Source organism: Panthera tigris, chromosome A2 (genome assembly GCF_018350195.1).
Source record: "Panthera tigris isolate Pti1 chromosome A2, P.tigris_Pti1_mat1.1, whole genome shotgun sequence".
NCBI classification, from domain to species: Eukaryota; Metazoa; Chordata; class Mammalia; order Carnivora; family Felidae; genus Panthera; species Panthera tigris.
Genome location: NC_056661.1, coordinates 3962697 through 3976473, shown reverse-complemented (window position 1 = coordinate 3976473; position 13777 = coordinate 3962697). Strand labels below are relative to the sequence as shown.

The 13777-nt window shown below is 60.8% G+C and overlaps 2 long non-coding RNA genes across 5 annotated transcripts; one reads left to right on the top strand and one right to left on the bottom strand.

The window, feature by feature from the left end:
* Positions 1 to 3567: 3567 nt before the first annotated feature.
* Positions 3568 to 5239, bottom strand: LOC122236361. Of its 3 annotated transcripts, none has more exons than XR_006214425.1 (3): positions 5021 to 5239; positions 4672 to 4780; positions 3568 to 3861 (listed from the first exon to the last, which is right to left on the bottom strand). It is a non-coding gene; the product is annotated as an uncharacterized LOC122236361 (long non-coding RNA). The 3 variants fall into 3 exon arrangements; XR_006214427.1 differs by having other exon boundaries at positions 3568 to 3858; XR_006214426.1 differs by having other exon boundaries at positions 4672 to 4766.
* A 123-nt stretch (positions 5240 to 5362) lies between these two features.
* LOC122236360 lies at positions 5363 to 8769 on the top strand. Of its 2 annotated transcripts, none has more exons than XR_006214424.1 (4): positions 5363 to 5532; positions 6142 to 6332; positions 8025 to 8181; positions 8660 to 8769. It is a non-coding gene; the product is annotated as an uncharacterized LOC122236360 (long non-coding RNA). The 2 variants fall into 2 exon arrangements; XR_006214423.1 differs by having other exon boundaries at positions 8025 to 8185.
* The last annotated feature ends 5008 nt before the right edge of the window (positions 8770 to 13777 follow it).

Below are 13777 nucleotides of genomic sequence, written 5' to 3'. Positions count from 1 at the left end.
CGCTCCTCCCTACCATTTCCCCTTGCCAGTCTCCCTGCTGGGACACCACCCACTGCTTTTTTTTTTTTTTAAACATTTATTTATTTTTGAGACAGAGAGAGACAGAGCATGAACGGGGGAGGGGCAGAGAGAGAGGGAGACACAGAATCTGAAACAGGCTCCAGGCTCTGAGCTGTCAGCACAGAGCCCGACGCGGGGCTCGAACTCACGGACCGCGAGATCGTGACCTGAGCTGAAGTCGGCCGCTTAACCGACTGAGCCACCCAGGCGCCCCACCCCCCACTGCTTTAACTGTTTCTTGCCTCCTCCAACCCAGACTGTCAGTCCCACGGGGCAGGTATTGTTGTCTTGGTCCCTGCTGTGTCCCCAGCTCCTAGAACGGGACCTAGCTCACAGCAGCACCTGGTGAATAAACGTTTGTGCAATCGGTGAATCACGACTAATCAGAAGATCTTGGAATGACGGCCGAGACCTCCAGCGTGCAGGCTTGGCACCTCAGCATCGGCACCACATCTTAGAGTCAGAAGGAAGGGAGTTTTGGAATTTTCCAACTCCAGCCCCCCCCCCACCCGCCCTCACACACACACACACACAGCCTCCTGGGCACGGTTCAACAGCTCGCCTTGGTTACCTCCCGCGATGGGGACCTCATTACAGCCCAAGGCGGACCAGTCAGGTTCGGGGCAGGTGCACAGGTGTGAGAATCCCTCCTTGAGAGCCAAGCCCACGGTTTTTGCCCCTGGCGACTCCCTGCGGTCTCGGAACCGCCCCTCACCTGCGGGAGGGGATCTCAGGGCAAGAGCCCCGCTGTCTGAGGCGCAAGGTCCTTTTCTGAGAAAGGTGATGGCCGAGGGGTGAGCCGCTAACCACAGAGCTGACGGCGAAAAGGTTAACTGATAAGGGACGCGGCTGGCTGATAAGGGAACTGTTGGCAGATACCCAGCGGTAGGTAAGAACTAAAGTGCTTTGGCCGATGACTCCGTCCCCCCTCCCTCTCCCCGTTCCTCCTCCAACACGCCTGGAGCACCTCCCGGAGTCCAGGCCCGGCGCTGGGAGTGACAGTTATAAACACGGGCTGACGCATCTGAGATCTAAGCTCCCTTGGAAACCCCCAGAACCAGCTAAATCGCTCCGACAGCAAAGGCTCCGAGCTGGGATGGCGGGCGGCAGCCAGCGGGGGGGACGCGCCCCGCAGCTCCTGCCTGTTGGTGGCTCAAGCGAACCCCCGAGTCCCTCCCTGCTGCTGGCACTTCTGGGCCGGCGCCTGTCTCTCCTGCGTGGGTGGCGAGCGACTTCATCTGGCCCCCGTGGCTGTCACTCAGCCCCAGTCACACTGGAGACAACACGGTTGCCATGGAGACGAATACGCTTCCCCCTGGGGGGGCGGGTGAGCCAAGGGAGCCAGAAACCGTGTGTGGATGTGTGAATTCGGCACAAAGTGACCCAGGCCTGGTGACTCAAGTGGTGGGGGTGGGGCGGGGGGGGGAGGTTTAACTCCTTCTCCGCTGCTCGCCCCTCCTCCCTGGGTCGTCCCACCGTCTGGGGCCTCCAGGGAGCCGGGGTTCAGCCTCAGAGTTAAGCGTTAGTCCCCGAGTGCCTCGGGCCTGGCTCTCACTCCAGGCAAGATGACCTCTTTGTGCCTCAGCGTCCTCACCCAGAAAGTGGGTACGAGAAGGTGCACTGTGGAATGCACACTTGTCGACTGGATGTCTGTCACGCTCTGGACACTGTCCTAGTTCCTCCCTCGGGGCTCCTAGACCATGGGGGAGAGTCAGACAACAAAGAAATAAGGGAATTAAAGAAAAATCAGAGAGCGTCAGGCAGGGAAGGCAAAGTGGAGGGATGCGATAATGAAGGGGGGAGCATCTAGCGGGGGTCCGGGGAGGGGGGACAGGGAGGAGGTCTGACACGTGACATTAGAGCTGAGACCTGAAGGATGAGAAGAAATCAGGCCTGGGGACATCTGGGAAGGGCGCTGTCCAGGTGGAGGGTGTGGCTGTGCAAAGGCCCTGGGGCAGGACCGGGCCGGGTGTGATGAAAGAACGGAGAGGAGGCCCATGCGGCTGGAGCACAGTGAGCCACTGGGTGAGAGGGAGGAGGAGAGGCAGAGAGGGGACAGGAGCAGGTCCTGCCGGGCCTAGGGGGCCGCGGGGAGGACTTGGGCTTCTACCCCGGGGTGTGGGGGGGGGGGGGGAGCCCTGGAGGGCTGTGGGCAGAGGAGGGCGGGAGCTGACGCGGGTGCTCACGGGCGCCCTCTGGTGGCCGCTGCGGGAATGACAGCCGTGGGGGGAAGGGAGGGACTGGAGACCAGCGTCGGGGCCACCGCCCTGGTCCAGGAAAGAAACACGAAGGTGAGCCAGGCGGGGGCTACCTCGGCCGGCCTTGCGGTGGCTTTTGTCACCATTGTGCTGGCGCATTTACAGGTTGAAATGCACAGAATTTTATACCAAAGAGCGTTCTTTTTATTTCTCCCTTATATGATAAGGAGCAAGTCAGGGTTTTTGAAATTGCCTGTGTAGGTGGGTTATGCTGCCTATGAATTTTTTCTCTCGAATGGACCGCGACTCCCAGCCCTGCGGCGGCCCCCGCTGTGTATCTGTGTGGCGCATAATAAACGCTCAGCGATCCGGGCCCGTGGTTCGTGGGGCCACGGAACAGAGGCAGGAGGGAGGCGGCGTCCTCCCCAGGCTCCTGGGCGCCCCAGACACGGCGCAGCTCCATGTTTCGAGGGACCCATCGCAGTCACCCACCGATCTCTTTTTGTGGATGGAGAAACAGACTTCCAGAGAAGGCAAGCCATTTTCCTAGTGTCACACAGCCCATTATGGTGAGCCTAAGTTTTAAACCCTAGCTGTTCGGGCCAGTCCAGGCGCCTGGGGGTGACAAATATTGGCTCTGCCTTTGGGGACATCCCTGCCCCCCCCTCACAGCCTGACCCCACACCCTCATACTTCTGACTCTGGGCCGACCCTAAGCAGGTTAGCGGGGGGGAAAAAAACCTCACATCCCTCGGCCCCAGCGATTGGTTCAGGGCCAGCCATGTGACCCGAGTCCAGCCAATCAGAATCAGCCACGGGTTTTGCTGGGACCAAGAGGCGGGATTCCGTTTCTGCTCGGGGGTGTCGACTGGAAGGAGAGAAAAAAGCTTGGAGCCTGGGGTCTCTGTTTACCCCGTGAATGGGATGCCTGACCTGTGAATGAAGCCCACTCAGAGGAGAAGCGAAGCTGAGACACAGGAAGTGACCGACTTCCAATGACAACACCATCTCGACTCGCGGATCCAAGCTTTGCCTGAAATTGGGAACCGGGGACTTTGCCGTCGCCGGAACCCGTTCACGTGCTGGTTTTGCTGAGACGTGTTTAAGCCCGTTTGCTCACAATGAAACAGAGCCGCGACCAAGCCACCCGGCTTCATGCTCTCCAAGTACATGTCCTGCTATGGTTTCTTCATGTGCTGGAAAGGTATTATAAAGGGGGCATCAGGAGAGTTTGGGGGGTGCTGTACTCATCTTGATTTGGGTGATGGTTTCACGCAAATACACACGTGTCAAAACCTATCAAGTTACATACATTTTTGCAAATTTATATGTCAACAGTAAAGGCACGTGTGTTAAAGTAGCATCAATAGCATCATTCCAGCTCCTGGATCCAGCCATGCCTGAAAGCAGACAGTTTGGACTTTCCAGATACATAAGCCAGTAAATGTGCTTTTGTAGGAATAATAATTGTGACTGTTAATTTTTACTTCATTGTTACTTTTCTTGGCCTTTCTCTGTCTCATGTTGCAGTCTGGATACAAGAGGAGACCAAGAGAGGGCAGTGATATGATGAGAGGCCTCCAAAATCGTGTCCAGGAAACTGCTGTGGATAAAGAGTTTATGTTCACGCTCATCTGGGAAATTGTTCAGCAGGCATCTCTTCTGCAGAACTTGTCAGAGCCTTTAATATACGCATGGGCCAGCTCTGAGGCTTGCTCTACACAGGCTACCAGAGGTCCCCAAAATGTCAGCCCCGGATGCCCACAACAGCCTCCTGGTCATCAGTGCCCCCCTGTTGGCTCCTTACGCTGCCAATCTCCACCTCCCCCCACTTTTTCCTGCTTCCTGGAATCACCTTCCACATAAACCCTTTCAGCTCCCAGAAAGCTCCACCCCTTAGTCTTTCAGAACCCACAGCCCCAGGACGCCCTCCCGCTCGGACCTTGCAAAGTTCAGGCGCTTTTTTCCCCTCCCCTGTTGGAAAACACCAGAAAGACCAGGAGGCCCTGTGTCTTCTGGACTGGGGACAAAGCCTCTCCGGGCTGCCCCCACTCCTCTTGCTGCCCCGCCCTGAGCCTTTGCTTATACTGTGCCCTCTGCCCGGATGCCTATCCTTTCCACCTAACCAAATCCTCTGGTGGGTCAGATCCCCCTGGATGCTGGGGCCCACAGGGACGCTGGATTATTTAATAAACCGCATAATTCCCGTTCCCAGCCCTCTTTGACTCCCTCTGATGATGCACGGGGGGGGGGGGGGAGCCTCCCCCCGGGGGACTGATTTAACCCTTCCCGGCCTCCCCCTCGCCCCCTCCCCCTCGTAAGCAAAGTGCCGGCGGCGGCGGCGGCTGCGCAGACGCCTCGCTGGATGAAACGACCACGTTTTGTTTCCATCCCGCGTGTTTTCGCCGCCCACCTGCTATTTGCGACAGGTGCGAGCCGCTCTCCATTTCCAGGAGGGAGGCGGAGCCTGTGTTTTTAAAGACACGGACTTGAGAGGACGTGAGGCAGCTGGAAGGCAAACACTAAACAAAGCGCGGAACAGGTGGGGCTGAAGTTTGGGCAACGCCCACCTCTTTCGGGAAGCCCTCCCGGATTGGATTGCCCGGGCCAAGCCCCGGAGGTCTCCGCGTGGCCTCCTGAGGCCCCGCCCCTTCCCGTGATCCCCGCCCCCCCCCCCCCACGTGGGCAAGCGCCCGGTGCCGTTCCCAAATCGGGTGGGCGACCCGGGGCAGATGACCGGCGTCTCTGGGCCTGCGTCTCACCGTCTGCGCTCCAGGGGCCGTGGCGGCGCTGGGATCCGGGGTGCGGGCGCCTCCGTGCCGGGCCGGGCTGGCCTCCCGCCGCTGTTGGCGTTGCCACGGTTACCGAGCAAGCCCTCCCCGACACCCCCCTACTCCCCCCAAAACCCTCACCCTCGGACCGGGCCCTTCAAGGGACTCGGGCTCCTGGGTGTCATGGAAACAGTTTCCAGGCCCCCAAGCACGTGGAGTTGGAGGTGCGGGTGGAATCTTGGCTTTTAACTCCCGGGGCAGCTGACAGTGTCCACGTCCCCCAGGTGGGGCCGGAACCTTTAGCCAATAACCCCTAACCCCCCCCCCCACACCATGCCCCCCCCATCTCTGTTTTTAAGTTAAATGCCCTGGGCTCGCTCTGTAAACGTGGAGCTGAGAGGAACCACCAGGCAGCCTCTCCCTCTTCTTCTGGAACCTTCTCCCGACAGTGATGGCTGCCACAGAGCAGGGGCTGGAGGCCATGACCCTGTAGTCTGGAGCAGGTGAGACCAGGCTGGCCCCGGGCCCGGGTTGGGGGGGGGGGGTCTGAAAAAGGAAGCAGAGGGGCTAATAGTCGCTGGGCGGTTCCCATGTGTGGGCCCTATTTTCGACACAAACGCAGAGTAAGTCCTTACATCCTTAGGACAAGGTTAAAGGTACCATAGCCCCATTTTAGAGATGGGGAAACCAAGGCCCAGAGGGGTCAAGTGCTTTGCCCGAGATCACACAGAATGACTGCGAGTGGCAGCCTGGGATTTGAACTCGGGCCCCGTGGCTCCGGGGTCAACAATTTTCACCACTAGGCTCCTCGGGTGCTTCTGATCACGTGATTGAGTGTCCCAAGGTGACATCTGCCATTGGAAATGGGCGCGGGGGTCTGGGGCTGAGCGGGAGCTGCCAGGAGGGGCTGGGACGCTGGGCAGCCAGAGGGAGAGACGGGCGCTGCCACGGGGTGGCCCCGGGGGGTTCCAGACCCTTCTACGATGTCCGTCAGGGAGCGTGGAACCATCCAGAGAAACTGACAAGCCACACTGAAGAGGTGAGCCCACCGCGCAAGCCCGGCTTCAAGATGGTCCCCTCCGACCCCCAGCCACTCTGTTCCTTCCAAACAGACGCTGCGGCCGAGCTGCCTCCGAGGCGTGGAGATTCTGGAAGGAAACGCAGGCTGGGGAGGAGGAACGAGTTCTGGCAGAGCGGGCACATTTGATGACAGCCGCTCGTGTGCGGAGAGCTGTCCCAGGGGCCCGGGGACACGGAGGCTCAGCCGGACAGAAACCGCTGAGCCGGACAGAAAGCCGCTCAGGTCCTTGGGGTCAGAGGGAACCCAGAGAGGAAATCAGGAGGCCGGGCTAAGTGGGGAGATAATTGGGGCTCCTGGGTGGCTCGGTCGGTTAAGCGTCCGACTTCGGCTCGGGTCACGATCTCGCGGTCCGTGAGTTCGAGCCCCGCGTCGGGCTCTGTGCTGACAGCTCGGAGCCTGGAGCCTGTTTCGGATTCTGCGTCTCCCTCTCTCTCTCTGCCCCGCCCCTGCTCACACTCTGTCTTTTTCTCCAGAAATAAGTCAACATTAAAAAGAAATAGTTAAATGGGGTAAGAGGAGGAGTAGGGGCCTGCCAGGCACAAAATAGGAGGCAAAGGGAACTGCCGGGTAGAGCAAAGTCCGGGCGCCAGGATGGTGTCTTGCAAGGTGACCCGTGTGGCTGGGGCAGAGGGTGACATGGGGCAGGGCGGACGTGGACATTGCTGTAGACTGAGTGTTGTGCCGTCAGTGGCCTGAAATCGACTCCCCAGCGTGATGGTATGGGGGGGCCCGCTGGGAGCCCCCCATGAATGCAGCCAAGCCCCCTTCTGAAGGAGACTCTGGAGAGCTCCCTCCCCGCTTCCTCTGGGTGAGCACACAGTGAGGAGACGGCCGTCCCTCCAAACCGGGGAGCAGGTCCTCACCAGACGGACTTGCAGCCTTCGAAACCGAGAAGCAAATGTGTGTTTATAAGCCACTTGGTCTGGGGAATTCTGTTACAACGGCCCTGATAGACTAAGACAGAGATTAAAACGATGCGAGGGAGGTCCGGAGGGCTTCTGGGAGGAGGTGACATTTGAACGGAGACTTGGAGGAGGAGCTGGCCTTGGGGGGGTGTGGGGAGAAGAGCATTCCAGGCAGAGGGAACAGCGTGGGCAAAGGCCCTGGGGCAGGACGGTAGCTGGTGTGTTCAGAGAACAGCAGAGAGGCCGGTGTGGCAGAGGCAGGCTGAGTGAGGGGGGTGGGGGGCAGGGAGGCCGCTGGGACCAAACCCAAGGAGCCCTCTTACACCAGTCCAGGCGAGCGATGCTGGAGGCCCGGCCCGGCCGCGGCGGTGGAGGGGAGCCAAGTGCTTGGATTCGGAGTATAATTTGGAGATAAAGCCCCGGGTCTGGGAGGGGTGAGGAGGGAGGGAGACGGAGGAACCAGGGGTGCTGGGCGGGTTTGGGGCCCTCTCCTCCCTGGCCCAGAGGAGTCCAGAGGCAAGCTTTGGCCGCGGACAGATGGGACCGGAGGGGACTCAGGGCCACCCAACCTCCTGGAGACGTCAGCGCGTTTCGCAGCCTCCCGGTTGCCACCAGCTGCCGGCGACATGCGGCCCAGATGTTTCATCCCATCTGTGCGGGGCCTCCCCCGGCACCAGGCGGGTCTCGTCTGCTGCGGCGACATCTGGGGCGCCTCGGAAGCGGAGGCGGCGGGGCAGGGCGGGGCCCGAGACGGGGACCCTCGTTCTTGGCCGGAAGGCCGTCTGCGGCTCCCACAGGGGCGGGGCGCGTGGGGGCCCAGGGTGGCGCTGGCCGTGGTGTCCGTCCTGCTCGAGTCACCAGGTGTGACCCCTCCCCGGAAGGGGAGGAAGCTGGGGGCCCTACACCAGGGGCTTGGGGTCGCAGTTTCCAAGCACAGATCCCCACGTCCGAGCCTTTGCCCCTGCCGGGGTGGGCTTCTCATGCCTCCTTTTACTCCTTTCCTCGACAGGGATGGATTGAGCACCTACTGTGTACCAAGCACTGCTCCCCCCCCCCCCCACCCCGGAAGATAGCAGTGACCGAAACAGACCGAGAAACCCGCCGGAAAGCAAAACCCAGAAAACTCTCGGGCCTCGGTGGCCTCAGGCTTCATGTCAAATTAACACGTGGGTAAATAAGATACTTTCTAAGCAGGTAACTGCTGGCAAGGCACCAGAACGTGAGGGAACGTGAAGGGAAGGACCGGGAAGCTTCTTGGGGGGGGGGGGGGACTTTCGGAGGGCGTGGCATCGAGAGCTCAGGCAGGAAGAAGCGCCAGCTGTAGGGAGAATGGGTGGGGGGAGGACATTCCAGAGAGCGGAGCAGCAAGTGCAAAGGCCCTGAGGCAGGAGGGTGCCCGGCAGACGAGTGGAGCGGCTCCAGCCGTTGGACCCGTGTGAGCCACAGAGGACTAGGAGGGAACAGCAGCCACGGTGGTGTTGGCGGTGGGGCACAGGGGACCCCGAGAGGGTGTGGGGTCTCGGAGGGCGGGGGGGGAACAGACGCGTACGGGGTCTTTTTCAACTAGACCTCCGAGAGGGCGGGCCATGTGCCCGCGGACACACGGCGATACCAGGCACCAACCTGGCCCCCCTTTCCCCGCAGCCTCGAGGTTCGGGGGCCCCAGACCCACCGAGACTTTTCTCCCAGGAAAGACCAACGTCTGCGCGGCCAGCTCCAGAGGGGATCTCCCCGCTGTCTGGGGGAGAGGTGGCAGAGCGAGAAGAGGGAGGGGGGGAGGGGGGAGGGGGAGAAGTGCAATATTTCTATTGTCCTTATCCAAATAAATTGAGACGTATTTGTGAAAGTGTCAAGGAAACCTCCAGGAGCGAAACTATAAAATCACACAGCTGCTCTGAGGGCCCGTGACAGACAGCTCAGATTAATGTAGCTGTATTTTTATGGTCTGTTAACAACTGATATGGGTTTTAAATATATTATCTTCCATTGTATTGTCTGTCATTTTAAAAACTGCTCGTGTCTCCTGTGTTTGCTTTTAAAAGGTTCTTACAGAACATTCCGCTGCTGAGCTCCCGCGTCTTCTTTTCTTGCCCCCTCCCGGAGATCTATCGCTGCGGATCTTCTCCCCCCCCCCTCCCCCCGCCCCCCGCCGCCGCCCCGAGCTAGGTTTTCCCTGGTAGTTTCATGGCTAATTGAGCACAGAACCTATTGGAACCCCTCGAGTTTCTTAATTCAGGGAGCCGCTGCAGGAGGCCGGCGGCCGTCTAGTCGGAGATTTCCGGTGGGGCCGCGCGGAGCTCCTCCGGATGGGACAGGTGTGTGGGGCGCGACGGGGCTCAGCTTCCACGGCGGCCGGCAGGAGCCTGACCCCGGAGCGTCCTGACCCTGTTGACGGAGGCTTGTAGCAGTCAGCTGCGGCTGCGACGATGCCACGTAACAAGTCCCCCCGCGGCTCGGTGGCCGATACAGCAACCAACGCGGGCCTCTTGCTTCCGGGTCTCTGCTCACTCTCTCCCTGTCGGCGAACTCGTCCTAAATCTCTCCCGACGTTCCCCCCCTGCCCTAATTCCACACCCCAGCCAGACTACTTCAGTAACTCTCAGCCCCCCGCCCCGCGCCGTGCAGATGCCCGGCGTCTCTTTGCAACACCCACACCTACGTGCGTGCTGTTCCTTCTGCTCAGAATTCCCTTCTGCCTCACAAACTCCTATGCGTCCTGCAAGACCCATCCTCTAGGGCCCCTCCTCCAGCAGAGGGCACCCTTGCTCCGTGCCCCCCCCCTCTCTACACCGAGGCTCTGCGGCTCCCACAAACGTGACGGGAACCCCGCTTTCGCCCGTTGCCCTCTCAGCTGGACGGCGACCCCCCTGTGGGCAGGGGTTCCGCTTTCCTCCTCTGAGCACTGCCAGCCCCCACCCCAGGGACGCGTGTGGCTCTGACCGCACAGAGCAGGGAGGACGCCCTAGTGCAGGCGTGGATTACAGCGTCCCGACAATTAGAAGCGAGGCCGGCAACCACACGGCCATATATAACGAGGTACTAATTGTGCAGAGAAGACAATTAGGGAGGCTTTGAGTCACCGGTTCCGCGGTCTGGACAATTAGACATCGGGCCGTATATAAAGGATGTGCTAATCGCGTGCTTTGGACAATTAACAGGGCGCCCGGGAAATAATAAAGCAAAATGCCACCGTGCGTCCCAGGCTCAGAGCCAGGAGGTGCGGCCTTGGGGACCGGAGTCCGGCTGCGTGGACTTGGATCTCCCTGCGGGGCCTCACACGAGAGCCGAAGACCCTCTCCGAGCCCCGTCTTTTCTCATCTGTAAAATGGGGGCGTCCGTGGCGCCTGCCGCAGCGGGTGGACGGGGGCCGGGGGAACAAAGGCCGGCACCCAAGGCCGCTGGCACGACAAACGGCGGCAGGGCGGCCTGCCAGGAGGCGCTCACCGCCGAGTCCCGGAGGGTGCGAGGTGCCAGGCCCCCAGCCCAGGCGTGGCGAGCGTGGGACGGCGTGGAGGACGAAGAGAACATCAGAAGAGGATGCACGAGGCGAGAGGACCTAACGAGGTGAGCGTTACTGACTCTGAACAATGCGGAGGAGGCCGGTGGGATGTCCCAGCCCAGCCCTTATAACCCCCCAGGTGGGGATTTGCCCTTAAGCACGTGCCCTGCAACCCGTGGGGCAGACGTGGAGCTGGGGGCTGTCGGCCGTGGCCAGTGCCAAGGCCCTGGGGCAGGGCCGTGTGTTTAAAGAACGGTGAGCCGTATCCCCCCGGATAACCGAAAGCACGAGCTCAAACAGACGCTTGTCTATCGAGGGCGGCCACCGGGCCCTAAGTGGGAATGCTCTGGGCAGGGAAAACTGTATTCGAAGGTCTGGGAGCGGGAGCAACGGTGGATACCGAGGGGGATTCAGGACGGGTGGAGCTAAGTCACGCAGGGCATCGTGGGCTGCAGGGGAAGGGGTAGCATTGGCTCCAGAGGGCAGCGGGAGCCAAAGAAGGTTGTAGAGCCCCAGAAGAGCTGCCTCTCCCACCGGGGCTTGCTGTGAGCTCCCTTCCTTCGTCCTGGGCAGGAATGCCTCAGGTCACTTTTGCTGTCGTGCAGTTTGGAAGCAGCCTGGGGCCTCCCCTCCCCCACCCGGCCCGTGAAAGCCCGGATGGCGCCGAAACCGGGGAAGGTCTGGGCGAAACCGGCCGTCAGCACAAAAGCTGAACGATCAAACCACAGGCTTTTTCCCACCCAGTCGCCCACACGCCGGGGACCTCGGAGAGGAAGCAGCCGGGCCAAGTGCGGCTCTTTTGCGGAGCACTTGTTTCGAAATCGGGTCCTGCCCTCCTCCGCCCACAGCCCTCCAGGGCTCCCAACTCCCTCAGGAGAAAAGCCCACGTCCTCCCAGCAGCCCCCAAGGCCCTGCACGATCCGCCCTGTCCCCTCCCTGCCCTCCCCTCCTCCCTCTCTCCCCGCCTCGTTCGCTCGCTCTGCTCCAGCCACGCGGGCCTCCTCGCTGTCCCTGCCACACACCAGGTGGGGTCCCGCCCCAGGACCTTTGCACAGACTATTCCGCCTGCTCGGGACACCCTTCCTCCACGGGTTCCCATGGCTGTCTCCTTCTCATTGTTCAGGTCTCAGCTCAGATGTCCCCAGGTCAGAGAGGCCCTCCCCCGTCCGTCAGGCTAAAGTTGCATCCCATCCCCTCCACCCCACCCCCCCATCATCCTGCTTCTCTTCTGCCCATCGCTGATCACTGTTTGAAATCACCATTCTGGAACCGCCTGGGGGGCTCAGTCGGTTAAGTGTCGAACTCTGGCTCAGGTCATGGTCATGCTCTCGCGGTCGGTGGGTTCGAGCCCCGCGGCGGGCTCTGTGCTGACAGCTCGGAGCCCGGAGCCTGCTTCCGATTCTGTGTCCCCCTCTCTCTCGGTCCCTCCCCCGCTCACTCTCCGTCTCTCTCGGTCTCTCAAAAATAGATAAACGTTAAAAAAAAAAATGGAAATGACCATTTTGAGCATTTGTCCCCTTGGATATTTCTGTGTCTCCCCAGCTCCCCGCCGCTCCAGGAGGGCGGGAATATCACCCGTCCTGTGCTCCGCGGGCTCTCTGACGTCTGCAACAGGGTTGGCACACGGTGGTCAGCACGTGCCCGTCGAGGGAATAAAGGGACAGACGGGGCGGAGAGGGTAAGAACACCGACGGGAACATCAGAGAACTCGCGTTTCATTCCCAATTCTGCCGTAGGCTGGCTGTGTGACCTCGGGCCAGTGGCTTAACCTCTCTGTGCCCCCCGTGTCCCCATCTGTCAAATGGGGGAGTCTGATGGGAGAATTCGCACAGCACGCCTTACCCAGCGCCCCACAGCTGGTCAGTCCTCCTGAGCTCTGCTTGCCGGACAGCCTCCCACTGTCAGAACCCGATGACCCGTGTCCCAGAGGCCCCCCTGGGCTTCTTACTTAACGGCCACCTCTGTTTCCGTAAGGTGCACATTCCCTGCTTTATGCCCCGTGTTCCCCCCTGAGGGTCACGTGCCCCCAGCAACCCCGCAGGCACATCCTGGGACACACCGGTGGGCACAGCCGGGTAGCCGCTCCGCTGGGGTTGCGATCGAGGACGGGAGTCACTGCGCCGCGGTTCCACCTGGCGTTGGTAGATGCGGCCCCTGCCAGCTACACGCGGCACCTGCCCCAGCGAGGCCCCCGAGGCCCAGGGATGGGGGGGGATGGGCTGTGGCCGGGTGTGAATGGGGCGCGAACGGCCGTCCCTCTTCCGGGATTCAGTCACTTATTCATTCAACCAGCTTTTATTGAGCACCTGCTGGGCGCAAAGTCCTGTGGTCGGCTTGGCAATTTGCAGCAGTGGGTAAATCCCGGTGCGGTTGCGAACAAATCTGATGGGGACCCAAGGCAGTGATCGTTGTGGAAAATAGCAAATGGTTTGGAAAAGTGAAGCCAGGAGAGAGACCCGGGAGGGTCTCTGGAGGGGGAAGCACTCCGGGCAGAAAGAGGAGTCCGTGCAAAGGTCCTGGGGCAGGACCGTGCCTGGCATGTTAGAGTAACAGGGAGGAGGCCCACGTGGCTGGAGGAGAGTGAGTGAGGGGGAGAGAGGAGGAGGGGAGGGCAGGGAGAGGATGGCGATTGGGGGGGGGGGGAAGCCGGGTGGTACAGCGGTTAGGCCTCGGGCGCTAGACCGGCAGGAGTTCAAATCCTGGGTCTGCTCCTCTGTAGCTGGGTAACACAGGGACCCAGGCCCAGAAAGGCCCAGACAGGGGCCCCATGCCTCAGTTCCCTCATTTGCCAAGCGAGCCCATGCCACCCTATCTGCCTCATTGAATGGAAAAAGATCCAAGCAAGGAGGAGAGAGGCTTCATTGGTGACTTCTGGGTCTGCCGGGCACAGAGACGGGGGGCCAGGAGGCCAGAGGAGGAGTGGCCTCTAGACAAGAGGTGACAGCTTCCCGCGACGGCTAGGCTTGACCCTCACCGCCAACCCATGCGGCCTTACAAGTCTTCTCCCCATTTTACAGCTGGGAAAACCAAGGTCCCCCCTTAGCAGTGCCACAGTTAGTAACGATGGAGTTAGGCTCATGCCTCAACTCGCCCCCAGCTTTCTTGGGGTTCCCCCCCGTTTCCCTCTTTCCTCTTTCTTTCAGAAAACACGACTCTACTGATGTTGTTCGACCACAGACGGAAATCTGCCCGCTGCAGAAAATTCCGAAGATCCCCGCGAGCTAAAAAGAAGGGAGGGAACTCGGCTGTCATCTGCCCCCCAA